Source organism: Hipposideros armiger, unplaced genomic scaffold, assembly GCF_001890085.2.
Source record: "Hipposideros armiger isolate ML-2016 unplaced genomic scaffold, ASM189008v1 scaffold_347, whole genome shotgun sequence".
Lineage (NCBI taxonomy): Eukaryota > Metazoa > Chordata > Mammalia > Chiroptera > Hipposideridae > Hipposideros > Hipposideros armiger.
The window spans coordinates 2,234,739-2,247,657 of record NW_017731697.1 but is presented as its reverse complement, the minus strand read 5'-3'; the positions used below and the strand labels follow the sequence as shown (position 1 = coordinate 2,247,657).

The window sequence follows — 12,919 nt, the reverse complement described above, 5'->3', positions numbered from 1 at the left end:
GGGGGGCGACAGGGAGGGACTCCCGGACTGAGGAATTGGAACACTGTGGGGCTACTGCAGGCAGGACTTGGGCCTCAAACATTCCAGGAGAGTGCTCTCGGGAGTGGCCCCTGGAAGGAGTTTGACAACGATTAGGAATTACATCCCTGGCACAGTTTTGGAAGCTGATCAGGGAGGTGAGGGTGAAGGGAAGGGAGCAAAGAATGCTTGTGGAAGGTGCCAGCATTTAGGTCTGCAGTGGATTTAGTTCATTTGGGGAGAGGTAGCCGATTAGAACACTGAACACCCTAAGAAGCTTGGGAGATGTAGGGCGATTAGTGTGTGGCACTAACAAGGCAAGAGGCCAGGAGGAGAATGTTCTTTTCCACATTTCTTAGGAGACAGTCTCCACACACCATCAGTGCTTTTGGTTGCTTTTCTGTTGTGAGAATAGATGCAATCATTCCTTTATCCTGAACCATATATGTATATACATATTGATGAGGTGGCTGTGTTTTGGAGGGGGGGACAATATGTGAGTGAAGCAGGTACTTTGTGTAACTTTGTGGAGTGTTTAAGGATGGGTTTTTCATGATAAGAGGGGTCTAATTTATGTAGGAAGGCTTAGGAATCCATTTGGGTGTATAATGAATTAGAGAGTGCCATATGTTTAAATATTCCACAGGTTAACCCAGAAATCAGCCTCCTGGGCCATGCCGGTTGTAAGGCCTGTTTCATCTCATGAGCCCCAGCAGAAGACAGCCGAGCCAGACCTCACAGTGGATGACTTCCCCTCCCTGAGCAAGAGATGGGATAGTACCTGGGACCTACCCATCGCCAGACTCTGAGCTTAATAAGTCAGCTGAATGAAGGGATGTAACAGACCCGGAAGAGGGACACTGAAGCCTGCAGTGGGGGGGGAGGGGCCTGGACATACCCCTTCCCCCCCAGACTCCTCCCCCTCAGAGTCCACTCAACCATGGACTTTGGACCTGGATAAGAGGAGAGAAGCTGCACTTTGTTTGGTGTCTCTGATTTGGGATTCTCAGTTTTGGAAATGGAGTACTGGATGAGGGTTTGATGAGCTCAGGGGAGCGGCTGAGAGACGAGAAGAAAGGTAAGGTTCCTGTCTCATTTCCCACTTGGTGTCTTGCTGCACCTGTGCAGAAAGTGTTGAGTGGGGCAAGTGTAGGGATGCTGCCATTCAGGAAGCACCCTGATCAGAACCCTTACCCTGATGAGTACACAGGAAGCTTCACCAATCCTTCACCCTCTCAGTGTGTGGACTTGTTCCCACCACTCCTCACCCAGGAAGGGGGTACCTTGTAAGGCGTAGTGAGCAGTGGCAGTTGTGCAGTTAGGCCAAGGAGAACATGAAAAGAATTCAGCTCTCTGAAAGGAGGTTGGATTAGATTACCAGTAACGGCCTTTCTAACACTGAGATAATAGGCTCACAAGTCAGTGGGGCTAAACTAAGACACTGGAATGGGTTACCCAGCCAGAGGCAGGCTGTTGTGTTTGGAAGCGCTGAGTAGAACTGCCTTGAGTGGAGTGGTCTAGATAACCTCCTAAGTTGTGTCTCCTCCTCCTAAAAGGGAGCTTAGACCATGAGACCTCATGGGAAGAGCAGAGGAGTAGAACACAGGATTGGGCATTAGTAGGATTTGTGTTCTAGCTCTCACTTTCTTAGTATATGTTGGTTAATCTCTGCCATGTTCTCTTTACCTGCAACATGGGGATAACTAACTTTCCAAGTCCTTCACAGGTTATTACAAGGAGCAAAGGAAATGATAGATTTTGAAGTGTCCAAGGCCATGTATGTGTAAAACAGTAACATTGACATTGCTTGATGTGCTAGTATAATTGTTACGTAGAGAAAAGCTCTGTTTTTTCATTAAATTAGTGTGCTGGCAAAGCCTTGGGTGGCCTTAATTAAAGCCTGCCCTGCATTTGTCTCATCCTGATGCTATCTGGGATCGTCAAGTTGTGGAAAGGTACATGGGTCCAAAGAGGACTTAGATTGAGGGATTCTGGCCCTCAGGGATCTCCAGTCATGCGGCACGTATGCTCTTCTAGAGGGTGGAGGAAAGTGTAAGTCTCAAGGGCTCGAGTGTCTGGTTAGGAGATGGAGCTCCCTTTCTTGGAGTGAGTGCTGGACTGTGGCGTATCCTAGTAGCCTCTTCCGCTCTTTAAGATGACAGTTTTTTCAGACTACCATCTCTTAGCCTTTTATATTTTCATAGACTCTGTTCCCCCTTAAAGGAGACCTGTTGTTCAGAGTTACCTTCTCACCTCCTGCCTGTTCCTTCCTGGAACTCCAGTTTACCTGTGCCAAGATGCCTGCTTTTTCAGTGACAACAAAGGAGGTGTTGGGAGAAAGAAGAGGTGGTGGGAATTTTGATAAGACTATGGGGTATGGTGGCTGGGTGAGGAGCAGGAAGCTTGGCTTTTAGCATCTGTTTGCCTTTCACTAGCTGTGTAAACATCTGGGCCTCACATTCATTGGGGGCAGGCAACAATAACTAAGGTCATTTGCAAGCTGAAAATCATGTATTTCATCCAGAATCAGTTTCTTTGCCCCCTCTTTTCTTCCTTGCCATAGGAATCCCTGACTCCCCCAATGGCCTGAGGGTTGGCCAGGCAGGCTTGGGTGGAGTCACTGGTTCTGAGCTGTTCCTTCTCCTTTGGTCTGATGGGGGGTGGGGAGTCCCCTTGAGGCCAGGCTTTTCCTTTCGAAGGTCCAGATTTCAGGAAGGCCATGTCACCTCTCGCAGCTTCGCTCAGCCAATTCCTGGTGTCAGTCATTGCTTAGGCACCGGGATCACAGCAATTCTTCAGGTATGTGTGGTCCCAGGATGCCACTGTGGCCCTCGTCCTTACCTGCAAGGCCTGTGAGTGCTTCGAAACACTATAAGTACCACAGAGTTGAGCTATATTTGTATAGTGCTTACATTATATGAAGTGTCCAGGCTGTTGCGTTTTTGTCAGCACATTATTGTGAGGAGGAGCGAGAGGGCTTATTTCCCCAGTTTGATAGGTGAGGGGAAGCTACAGAAGCCCTGAGCAAAGGGCTGGTTTGAGTGTGGAGGGCAGGCCTGTGATGGCTTGCTCAGTGTTATGCTGCTTCTACAGGGTCTGAACTGCTGCCGCCTGGATTCTGCTGCAAATCTCAGGGAGGGGAACTCAGTGCCCTGTCAGACAGCCTCTCTGGTAAGACATTTCCTCCTTGGAGTGAGCCAGAATTCCTCTCCCCTGTCATTTCCACAGAAAGCGCTAGTCTTGCTCTCCGCCTTACCCTTCCCCAAGACAGTCCTCTCAAGAAAGCCCTCGGCCCTCTCACATGGGCACCTTTGCACAGGGGCACCAGGATGCTCAGGCCACTTAGCCAGGACAGATTTGACCAGATTGTGTTTGTGTTTTAACTGAACTTAATTTACACCCTTCTTTCTTCCAAAAAGAATTATAGGTGGCTAACCAAAAGTTCCACTTCACACACATTGCTCAGTAATTATTGTGTTAATCTTTTCTCCTTTCTTTGATCTTGTTGAGCTAAGTTTCTGGGTCTCCATGGGGAGTGAGGGTGTTGAGAGGAGGGAAGGGGGAAAATAGACACAACATTGATTTAAAACATTGCTTTTACTTCTCATGGTTTCAAGCCAAGATCTGTCTTATGTTCACAGCATGAACTCTTTCCAAATTGTAAAAAAATGCAGGTTATCTTGGGCATGGTTTATGGAAGGGCAGTTTCCTGAAACAATTTTCACTTCTCCTTATCTCTCTCGTCCTTTTCTGGAAGTGATGGGGGTGGGCAGGATACAGTATTGCCCCTTCTATTCTCTAGTATCCTGTAATCAGATCTTCCTATTTCTTCTATTGTCACATAATCCAATCTGGGTTGCATCCAGGATCAGGCTCCTTGTTTCTTTGGCCCTTCTTCCCCTGTGACCCCTCCCCATGAAACGGCCATCAAGCGCCCAGGGCCTCTTTTCTTCCCAGGTCAATTTGGTACTCATCACCCTGGCTTCTTGCCTGTCAGACCAAATGTTTTCTCTTGCTTCCATCCAAGAATTCAGCCCATCCCAGTTCTCTAACCAGGCCCTTTCTATCCCAGGCTTGGGATAGTCCTCTTGCAGTTGGTGAATTTGTACTCGTAGGTCTGCCTGTGAGCCTTACAATTTAAACCAGCGGTTCTCAACCTTCCTAATGCCACGACCCCTTAATACAGTTCCTCATGTTGTGGTGACCCCCAACCATAAAATTATTTTCATTGCTGCTCTATAACTGTAATTTTGCTACTGTTATGAATGGTAATGTAAGTATCTTTTTGTTTTCCGATGGTCTTAGGTGACCCCTGTGAAAGGGTCGTTCGACCCCCAACCCACAGGTTGAGAACCGCTGATTTAAACCAAGGACAGCCGTGATGAGGTGTGAGTTGTGGTGCACAGACAGTCCGCATCTTGTTCCCCATTGAGCTGCCTTAGATGGAGAAGAGTTGTTGTTAGAGGTGGGAATCTGATACCTCATGGGCTGGTTGGTCTCCCCACTTTTCAGCATCCCACTATGTCCTTTGTCCTGGAGAGTGATTTTAGCTTCTGATATCTTAGATCTACAAATGATTGTTTCCCACCTTTTTACACTTTTAGGAATATCATTTTCCTTCTTACCTTGACACGGAGTGTGAGTGTGTAGGCCTCCCATGTTCCCTACATGAGGAAAAACTTAGAGAGGGCAGAAGTGCAGACACTGGCCACTGGCTGGCACGTGAGCATGGGTTTGCATCTCCTGCCAGTCCATGCAATTGGCTAAGCTGGAGACCTTGGACAGACAGACACAGTCCAGCTTCACTGATATGTCAGCTCTTCTCTCACTCTGCTTCTTCAGGGCTGAGCTCCCACTGCTTCTACCAAGATTCCCCTGCTGCCCTACTCTGCACCTGTTATGCTGGACACACGGACATCTCAGAGGGCGCCTGCACTCAAGGGTGCATGAGGGGTGGGGTGAACACTAGCTTTGGAGGCAAGAGGGCCTGGATCTAAAACCTTGCCGTGCCCTCCACTATGTCTTGTGACCTTCAGCGGTTGGCATTTACCCTTAGTCTCAAAGTCCTCATCTGTAGAACAGGATAATATACTCTGCAGAGCTGCTTGGAGGGTTAAAGGAGAGGCTGAGGGAGGGGTCTGGCTTGTAGAGGTTTCTGTGCAATTTTAGCATCTCACGTCCATGCAGGGGCCTTTAGGGCATGCCCTGCATTTTGTTTCTTTAGAACCCTGCATAACTCCTGGTTTCTTGTAGAAACAAGTTAGTGAGCCAAGTCAGTCAGTCACCACACACCACAAAGCTCTGACCTGCGCTGCTCTGCAGCATCCGGGAGGGATGAAGGTGGGGGAGGGTTTGGTGCCAGCAGTGTGTCCTGAGCACATGGTAAGGTTGGCCCTGGATTCAGTAGTTCTCAGCTCCCAACCCCCATTTCTCAGGGTTAGATACAGACATCCAGGCTTTTCCGGATTCTGTCCCCCATCCCCTTTCACAGAGCTACCACAAAAGCCTGTGATTGAATCCTTTCCTCCTAAGGTATGGTGGTTCTACCCTGGGGACAGGTCAGTCTCTGCTCTTTCATTCAGAACTAACAGCTCTCATTCCCCACCCCCAAAGGAAAAAAAAAAAAAGAATAAGAAACCACAGCTGGCTCTCTGCTGCTTTTGGCAGCAGGTGTTTCCCGCAGCGTCCCTTTTGGCGCTTTGGTTCCTGTTTTCACATCTCTGCACCAGCCGAGAAGTCTGGACGAGAGGGGTTGAGGGTGTGGGTGGGGTCGGGTGTCGACCTGCGCAGTTGCAGTTGGGTGCAGGAAAGGGCCCAGTGGTAACCGCTGCCTCCACATCAGCTCCCAAAGTTGGGGATTGGGAAAACTTGGGCTGTCCCGACGGCGGGTGATTGTGAAGAGTCGGGGCAAGGAGGCGGGCCCGGGAGGGAGGGGCCCAGGGCGAGTCGGGGCGGCCGGCCCCGCCCCCCTGGGGAGGGCCACGTTGCCCGCCGGGCGGCCCGGCCTCGGCGCGCCGCTGGGAGGGCTGGCTAAGCGGAAGGCGCCGGTAACCGCGCGAGCGCCAGGAACGCGCGGAGGCTCCGGGCTCGCTCTTCGCGCTTCGGCGCCAGCAAAGTTCAGAGCCGGGAAGTTGGGAGGGTCTGGTGAGTAGAAGCCTGGGGAAGCTGGCGTCCGTCATCTCGGGACGGACGTGCTTGTCTCCGGCAGGCAACGGAGGTTCTACTGAGGGAGGCTCCTAGGGAGTGAAGAGGGAGCGCCAAGGCTGGGGTCCGATCTTGAGCAGCTGCCCCTTTCCGGGCCCTTCGTGCCCCACGACAGCCCCAGTGCCCGTGAGCCCCAGCCAGAGGGGCCTGGCCTGGGTCCCGGCCGCCACCCCCTACCGAACCGGGAAGTCGCGCTCTGCGTTCCGCTTTGGGAATCCCGGGCCTCCAGCCCTCCGAAGAAGGGCGGGCTCCGCGGGGAGGGGGGGTGAGGTGGTTGTGAAACTCGGCCACAGGGCGTCCGTCGGTGCGGGCCGGAGGAGGTGGGGTCGCTGGAGACGAGAGGGTTGGGGAGCCAGAATGGGAGGTGGCGTTTCCCCAAACTCCACCCCAGCGTCTTTTCCACGAGTTACTATTAAGGGTTCTTTCTACTCAGTCGTAAGGAAGAATTGACTCAATGTGGAAATATGTAAATTGGCAAGAAAACTTTTTTTCCTACCTGTTTGCTAACATGTGTAGAGTAGGGGGCCCTGAGACTTGCAAGGGTCCCATCTTGTAAACCCTGGAGCAGAGCGACTGTGGCGGGCTGGTTTGTCTCCACAGAACAGTGATCCCCGGAGTGAGGCTCCGCCTTGGTTAACTCTTGTGTCTGTGGCTTGTTTAATTAGTCTTTGCTTTAGAACATCGCTGCCTGAGGTGTTGTCCAACTTTCTTTTCTGTCGTTTATAATACTTTTCAGAGCATGTAGCATTTTCTCTTAGATGCTCATCACATCCTTTAGGGTCTGCTTCCCACCATGAATCACTGCTGCCTGACTCCATTACTGGAGACCATTGAGCTCTCCTGGATCTGGGCTTCTATGTCCGGTCAGAAAATATTGTGGTGTATCTCATCTCAGTGACATATGTGACAGGTTAAATTCATTTCCTGTTTGAGACATTGGGGAAATTGTCGCTATCCTCTTCATCATCAGAGATGATGATGATTCAAATCAACTCTCTCCCTGTTCAAATGAGGGAACCAAGGCCTAAGCGGGTCAGGTGAGTTGCCCCAATGTTACCTGGTTTGCTGGTGCTGGATTGCCTGATCCCAGGCCTTCATGCTTTTGCTGCGGGAGCATCATCCTTGCCTTTTCTTTTCCAGGATGAATAACCCGCACCCCTTACCTCCTAGGTCTTATTCACTAAGTCCTTGAATTATTTAGCGCATCTTCTCTGATACCCTTTCAGTTCTTCCACCCTCCTGAAATTATGGAGCCTGGTACATGAAATAGGAGTTTAGCGGAGATCTAAAAATGAACAAGAAAGTAATTCAGTTAGGTCTCCACTGTCTGTGCCGTGTTCTGTACTTTGTGAATATGTTAGGCAGTGCTTTTTAACATACTAAGCAAGGCAGATACATAGAAGGGAAAGTCTGTCAATATTTCTTTAACTCCCATACTTTTAAGAGCTAACTATGAATTCTCCATTATTGCTCACGATGGGAAGTTGACTGTCTATAGTGTTCTGTTGTTGTTTAAGAAACATTTTTGCCAGAGAGAGTGGACTGGCTGGAGAATACCAAGGAATCAGAGTGTTAAAAAGGGGTCTCACAATTCCGGGGCTGTTCTTCAGATGAAGAAACTGAGCCCCATAGGGGTTGGTGGGACCTGCCCAGAGCCTCCTGGGTTTTGGCTGAAGGTTTTGTATATTAAAAAGGCTCCTACCACGGGGCAGGTGTCTTCGTACTTCATGTTGTAGACCAGCTGTGTGACACTTCCCTAAAGGAGTTGTGAAAACTCGAGCAAATCAAAGCCAGTTTTGAGTCTGTGCCTTGCAGACAAATGTCATTAATAACAGAACAACAGGACTCACTTCAGGGTTGTGGACTATTGATCTATTTTAGGAAAGGAAGGTGTGGCAGATTATATTTTCCCCAAATGGCCATGCCCATAAATATCCCATTCCACATGTTTTTACAACTGGACATTGTCCTCCTCCCACTGGTGGTGAGGTTTGTGGTTTTTCCCCTTGAGGGTGGGCAGGGACTTGTGATTCCCCTGACCCTAAAGTAAGGCAGAAGTGATCCAAGGCTGGATCATGAAAAGGATACAGCTTCATTGGCTTGCTGTCTTTTTTGGGACACTCACGTTTGGAACCCAGCCACCATGTTCAGGGAGGAAGCCCAGGCCACATGGAGAGGTCACGTGGAGGTGTTCCAGCCAGCATTCCAGCTAACGTCTCAGTCAGCACCAACATCAGCCTGCAGACAGTGAGAAAACGAGCCTTTAGGGGAGTCCATCCCCCAGCTTTCGAGTCTTCCAGCTGAGGTCCCAGATGTCGTGGAGCAGAGGCACATCGTCCTCTCTGTGTCCCACTATCCAAATTCCTGACCCATGGAACTGGGAAGGATACATGATTGCTATTGTCTTAAGCTATTGAGTGTTTTCATTATTCAGCAGTAGATGCCTCATAAGGACGAGGATGTGAGTAGACGCAGGCCTTCAGAGTTTGGACGTGGGGCCTGAGCACAGAGAGCAGGAAGAACTCCTGCCCTGCTTGTCAAACTTGCTTAGGTTGTTTTACTCATTGTTTAGGGTACTTATTGCTGCATAACAAATCACCCCAAAATTTAGTGGCTTAAAACAACAGAACCATTTTATTCCTACCTCAGCTATGTGGATCTTGCTCGTTCCTGGTCTTTCGTGCGGTTGCAGTCAGATGTGGCTGGGGCTGGGATCATCTGGAAGCTTCCTCCATGTCTTCCAGGTCTAATGGTTGATGCTGGCTGTTGGCTGTGACCTTAGCTGGCTTTGTCAGCTGGAATACCTGTAGGTGTCCTGCCTGTGTGGCCTGGGCTTCCTCTTACCTTGGTGGCTGGGTTCCAAGAGCAACTATCCCAGGAGCACCAGATGGAAACTGTATTGCCTTTCATGACAGGAGAGGGAACACAGACCCCACCTCTGGAGGGAGGACTGTTGTCACTTTGTAAGATGAGCATGTGGGACGATATATGTAGTCATCTTTGGAAAAGGTAATCCTGCTGGTTTTGTTTTGTTTCTCCCTGTTTCAGTCAATAATGCAAGCAGTCCTCCATCTGACCACTTAAATATCATACATGTGCCAAGCACTGTGATGGCCTTTGAGGTCATAGAGCCTTTTTCCTTAGGAGTAAGGTGAGAGGCAGGTAAGGCACAGCCACAGATCCTGTTATAGCGTGGAGAGGAAAGACGAGGTGTGGAGAGAGCGTGGTGGGAGTGTCGTCATGGGAAGGACTGGCTCTGCCTGTGATGTCACAGGACTCACCTGAACTAGGCTCTAAAGGATGTGCAAGTGCTTGCGGGTAGGGCTGTGGATGATATTTCAGGATGAGGGACCAGCTGGGGCAAAGACACAGAAGCATACAGGTGTACTTAATGGGGGGAAAAAGTAAGTAGCCTGCTAAAGCCAGAGTATGGAGTGCAGGGAGTAGTGGTGGGAGGTGAGGTTGAAAAGGGACGTTTGAGTCAGTGTGGTGTGAAGGCTCTGTGTGTCATAGTAATAAGTGAGAGTTTTATTCTGTGGCCAGTGGCCGCTTCGCGGTTTGTAAGGCTGGTTATGTTGTGACCAGGCTTGCACTGTAAGAAGGATGCTTTGTTGCTCTTGGGAAGGTTGCTTAGAGGGAAGCAGATGAGTGACAGGTAGGCCAGCTGAGAGGCTCTGTCAACAGCTCAGGCTTAAAATAATATTTTCTAATAAGGGAAGAGAGTTCAGGTGGAAGGGTTTCAGTGCTTGAAATGGGGTGATGGCAATGAGCGAGGAACTGTCGTTTCCATTTTCATAATTCTGAAATTCTTGGGCTGGATGTTTCAGAATTTAGAATTTTTTGGATTTTAAAAAGCTGATCTGGTACATTTATGATGTAGTGTAAGGTCTAGAGCAGCACTCCGTAATCCAGCATATTGATTTCTGTAGCAAAATGTATGAATAGTCATACTAAATAGGATAAATAAAGATTATAAATAACCTCACATTAGATTAGATCAGATTTCACCAAATGAGATTGTTACTTTTACTGCCAAACTAGTGTAGAAAACTTCTGTTTTTCAGTGCATTTTGGACTTGGGAATTGCAGTTAAGGGGTGTGGGTGTTTAATACCCATACTGAAGCCAGTTTTTCAGTCAAAGGCAAATCTCTTGAATCTTGAGGATCCCAGCACAGCAGCTCGGCACACTGGGGGAGCTGGTCTCCGTCCTCAAGTAACTTGTGGCCGAGAGATCTGACAGATGTTGAGCTGGTGCTGATAGTTGTGAAGGGGAGTGGACCTCACTCAGTTCTAAGACATCAGGGAGGTGTTCTGGCAGACACATGAGTCAGAGGGTACCAGGTGAAGATGACAGGGATGAGCAGGTCTGGTATGCAGGTACGTGCAAAGGCCCTGAGGTCGGCTTGGGTGTTTGGGGCCTGGAAGGACGCGGCAGAGAGAGGACAAGCAAGTGACTGGCTAGCGTTTATGTTGTCTTGTTCCAGCCACTGTTCTAAACACCTGATGTGGAATACCTCATCCAATCCTCATAGCAACCCAATGAGGTATTCTGTTAGGGTTTCCATCTTACAGGAAAGAAAAATTGAGTCTCAGAGATGTGAACACGTGCCAAGCATTGCCCCAGGTAATCTGGCTTGCCCCTGTTACTCCTGTGACCTCCTGATAGGAGGCCTCAGAGCCATGTTTGCTGGAGGACTGTGTGGTCTCTGCAGGCCAAAATGCTGGCCTCCCATGCTTGCTCACCCTCAGGGCACAGCCAGCTGCTGGAGAGGGCGCATGCTCACATGTGTGTGCTCATGTGTGCATACAACACTAACTTCCAGACGGAGTGGGGGAGCTTGCTCTGGAGAATATGTGGACCAGCAGTAGGAAATGGCACTGGGAACTCTGGAGGACCCTGGGTGGAGAAGCTGGGGGGGTCCCCAGGAATAGGCTGTGTTGTGTTCTTTTATGGAAGGAGGAGCAAGCTCTGTTTGTGAACTTAGAGAAGAGGGTCATGAGATGGAGGCCTGCCTGGACTGGGGCAGCTGTTTCCTGTGGGCCATCCGGCCACTCTCATGTTTACAGACTTGCTGAGAATCCAGTCTGCTGAGGGGCCTTCAGAAGATTGCTCCGATCTGCATGGCTTAGAAGGGTAGAGGGGAGGTCTTCCCTTGGGTAGTGGGTTTGGGCCACCTAATTCTAATATCTGGAGAAAAGTAAAGGCTCTCACAAGTCATCTGCGAGGATATGGTCCCTTGAGATTTTGCCAGCAGTCTTTGAGAGCTTGCTGGTCTAAGGTGACTCACTGACAAGTTAGACAGGCCCGCTCCTCCAGCCCCGAGGCCAGCACTTCCGTTCTTGGAGGTCTCTCTGGCCTTTCTCCCACCCCTTTACCTGAAGACTTTCCTGCCCAGTCAGTTAGGAGGCAGAAATTTGGGGATAGGGAATCAAGGCAAGGAGATTGAGGGAAAGTTCTAACCTTGACCACATCCTGAGGGGGCTTGAGGAGGAAGTAACCGGAAATCTGTGTGTTTGCCCCTTCTGGGAAACCCTGACTGGTATACAGTTGCTGATAAAATGGCAAGTTAATGACACAGTAAAACCAAAGCAGACTTGGGGTTTCTGAGAAGACTGGTGCTGTGGAGTTGTGGGGGGATGGATTCTGGGAGGAAGGCAGCTGGTGGTGGTGCTGGCAGGTACTGGGGAAATCTTCCCAGGAGGGAGACAGAATCCAGGTCCCTTTAGAGGCCTTTCAGGGTCAGCCCCTTTGATACCTGCCTGCCTGAGAGCCCAGGAGCGCAGAGATGGCATCAGGGAGCAAGGTTTTGACTGGGCTGTGTGAGACAGAGGGCAATTGGCAGAGCAGCTGGCACAGGAGGGCACATACCTGAAGGTTTGGGATGTGAAAGGGCAAGACCAGAGGCAGGAATGGCAGGGAGAGAGTTACATGGTTAGGAATGGCAGCTGTCCAGGAATTGGAGGATGTCATAGGTCTGGCAGAGTGAGGGGGTTGGTGGAACCATGCTTTTTTCTTGTTGGGTGTGTGTCTCAGTCCCCAGAGTCTGGAAGACAGCAGGTGTGTGATGCATGTCATTGAGTGGCTGAAGAATTCAGGACAAAGGGATCATCCGATTGCCCTTACTGATCTGCCCAGCTGGGGCCATATTGATGGACAAAGCTAATGGGCTGTTCCCTATATTTGATTTTTAAGAAACTTCATTTGGAAATAATTTAACACTTACAAAAAAATTGCAAGAATCAAAATGGTATAAGGACACACATATTCCCTTTACTCAGATTCGCTTACTGTTAACATTTTGCTCCATTCTCTCTCCCCCCTCCCCCCTTCTCCCTCCCTCCTCCCCCTTCTCCTTCTCTCCTTCTCTCCTTTTCTCCCTCTCTCCCTCCCTCCCTCCCTCTCACTTTCCCTCTCCATATATATATGTCGGAAAAGTCATGACGCATGTTTGCAACAGATGGCACTAGCTCATTTTTAGAAGTACTAAAGTCATTCGCATCTATGTTATTGCTATGTCCTTTGACAGCTGACAGTTCTAGCTTCATTCTAAAAAAAATTGAACGATTTGGTTGCGTTTTGGAAATTTTACAAGTTGAAGATGGAAGACCAAACTGCATTTTTGCCATATTTTACTGTTTTACTTCCATAAAGGGAAGAACGTGTGTCAAGCTTGTGAAAAGTTGCATAAAGTTTAC

General features: G+C 49.5%; 1 protein-coding gene across 3 annotated transcripts in view; it reads left to right on the top strand.

Annotated features, from left to right (window-relative positions):
* Nucleotides 1-11: 11 nt before the first annotated feature.
* The window catches only part of MGAT1 (alpha-1,3-mannosyl-glycoprotein 2-beta-N-acetylglucosaminyltransferase), a 21,465-nt gene continuing 8,557 nt past the window's right edge, over nt 12-12,919 (top strand). Inside the window, exons 1-3 of one of the 3 annotated variants that reach the window (XM_019661432.1) lie at nt 12-176; nt 665-1,096; nt 3,112-3,189. The gene's annotated coding sequence lies outside the window, so the exon portion shown is untranslated. Of the gene's footprint in view, nt 177-664; nt 1,097-3,111; nt 3,190-5,997; nt 6,163-12,919 lie in introns of those variants that run through there. The other 2 variants (XM_019661430.1, XM_019661431.1) reach the window with 2 other exon arrangements.